The 2,578-nt window shown below is 51.8% G+C and overlaps 1 non-coding gene across 1 annotated transcript; it reads right to left on the reverse strand.

The window, feature by feature from the left end:
- Positions 1 to 388: 388 nt before the first annotated feature.
- Positions 389 to 520, reverse strand: LOC113599668 (small nucleolar RNA SNORA72). The gene has a single exon (XR_003420582.1). It is a non-coding gene; the product is annotated as a small nucleolar RNA SNORA72 (small nucleolar RNA).
- Positions 521 to 2,578: the final 2,058 nt, after the last annotated feature.

A 2,578-nucleotide genomic window follows, 5' to 3' on the forward strand; every position in this document is an offset into this window, starting at 1 on the left:
TGTCAGCACAGAGCCTGACATAGGGCTTAAAACCATGAACCGTGAGATCACAACCTGAGCCAAAGTCGGACGCTTAACCGACTGAACCACAGCGCCCCTAAAAAAAAAATTTTTTTTTAAAAACAAGCTCTAGCCAATTTTATTAAGAAAAGTTTTACATGATTTACTTTTCACCACTCTGTTCTGGCATGCTTCAAATGATATCAGAATCACCTAGAAAATAAAACATAAAAGTTTTACAATTTGTTTAATGGCAACTGGTAATCATCAAATTAGCAATGGTTATCTTCAAAAATTATTACACTAGCTTTGCTGTCATTTCTCAAGGATGACCAGATACTTAGAGTCACAGACATTTTCCACAGATGCATCATGTAAGTCAGACTTGGTTTATCACCAGCATTGATAAAACTAGACCTAGGGAAAGAACTAAGTCTGGGGACACATGCATGGTCTTAATATAGTGAATGTTTAGCCTGCCTTGATTATTACAAAATCAGAACAGTGAGAATATTCACGTAAAATTTTTTTAATGCTTATTTATTTGAGAGAGAGAGAGAGAGAGAGAGAGAGAGAGAGTGAGTGGGTGAGGGGCAGAGAGAGAAAGAGGGAGTCACAGAATCTGAAGCAGGCTCCAGGCTCTGAGCTGTCAGCACAGAGCCCAATGTGGGCTTGAACTCACAAACTGTGAGATCGTGACTTGAGCTGAAGTCAGACGCTTAACCAACTGAGCCACCCAGGCACCCCTGAATAGTTTTTAGTATAAGTATGTCTATACAATATTTGAGATACACTTATGCTGAAAATTATTTGTTGTATACCTGAAATTCAAGTTTAACTGGACATTCTGTATTTTATCTGGCAACCCTAATCCGAGTTTGTATACATATAGTAGCTCTGCAACCTTCTGGGAAGGGGGATGCTTCTGTTATGGCTCAGACTGAGGAGGACCTGGGAGCCTGGAAAAGAATTGGCCTGAGGGCCCATCTGGTCTAGGGCCCCTGCATTATAGACCACTGCCCAGAGAGTGGAAGGATGTGCCCAAGTTCACACAGCAGGTTGGGGGTGGGGTGGGGTGGCAGAGGGGAGGCCGGACTTGGGCTCCTAATTCCCAGCCCCGGCTCCCTCCTGTGCCAGCAGCCCTGTGCTCTGAGCTGATGGAGCAGCTCAGGTTCCCACTCCCCTGCCCCTGACCTGCCCTTGGCTGGCTTCAGAGGGGGGTCTGATGACGAAATGTGATCCTGCCATAAAATCTGTACCAAACCAACTCTTCTCACAGCCCACCCGCCCGCCTCAAAGGGGGGCGCCTAATCCTCATTTATGGGGCCTAGCAGCTGGGTCTGGCCTGAGTCTTTGAACGTGAGCTTGGGGTGCCCTGGGTCAGCCCAGCCGTGGCCAGAGGAACCTGAGAGTGAGGGAATTTAGGGAGGCCAAGCAAGGGGAGGGGCCAGCCAGTCACACCCCTACCTCCAGCCAAGAAGCACCAGCAGGGTGAGCGCATAAAATTACAGGGGGCAAAGATGGAGGGCCAGCATGGACATGTCTTTCCAAGTGTGTATGAGGAGGCTGGGCTCCAGTCTAACAGCAGAGAAGAGGTACTGGGTTGGAGCAGGGAGCAACAAGGGCCAATAGAAAGAAGCGCTGGGGGGCCTGTAGTCAGCAGACTCTGAAGAAACCGGGCAGAGCCATGGCAGCTCCGACGGTGTGGCAGGGGGAGGAGTGGAGGGATGCCAGAGAGATGAGATAGTGACCGGACAGCCGGGCCCTGGAGCAGGCCCCAACGGCGCGCCTCTTTCTGGTTTGGGTGATGCGCTGGCAATGCACAGGGCAGGAGCAGGGAGGGGGTTCTCTTGTCGTGTGCTGAGCAGGAGGGGCCTGTGGGACCCCAGCGGAGGCACCCTGGGGAGGAAGCTGGAGAGCTGGGATGCAGAGGTGAGGCTGGGCCTGTGGACCTGGAAGCCACTCTTCCTGAGGGGAAGCAGGAAGAAAAGGGGGCCTTGGAGTGAGCCCCCAGGAGCGCCAACACCAACAGCTGGGTAGGAGCAAAAGAGTCCACAGAGGAGGTGGCAAGAAGTCTGAGGTCAGCCGGAGGAGAGGAGGCCAAGTGGGACCTGAGGACAGAGTCTGTGCCTTGCGTGTGAGCCCCACAGGCAAAGCTTTCACTGGATTTAGGAGCCTGCTCGCAGCTTCCGTTGGTTCCAGGGGGTGTGCTGATTGGCCAAGGCATGGGAGGTGAGGGCTTGGAGATACTGAATGCAGGCAACTCTTTAAGGAAAACTGGTTGTGAAGAGATTTGGGGGGTGGTTGGGCAGAAGGGGTGCAGTGATTGGAGATGCTGGGCTTACGGGAGAGGCTGCTTGTGTGATTCTTCAGGATGTTTAACCACAGATGGGAAGGAAGAGGTAGCAAAAGAGAAGCAGAAGGGTGCCTTTCACCCTTTCCCAAATGCAGCCACAGTCAGACCTACGTTTCCTGCCGGACCCGGACCCGGGATACCTACACACATGGACACACACCCACACGAAACCAGGTTCGTGACGCTGGATGTGACACCCTGATATTTTCTCTCCTGTTTTAC

Source organism: Acinonyx jubatus, chromosome C1, assembly GCF_027475565.1.
Source record: "Acinonyx jubatus isolate Ajub_Pintada_27869175 chromosome C1, VMU_Ajub_asm_v1.0, whole genome shotgun sequence".
Classification (NCBI taxonomy): domain Eukaryota; kingdom Metazoa; phylum Chordata; class Mammalia; order Carnivora; family Felidae; genus Acinonyx; species Acinonyx jubatus.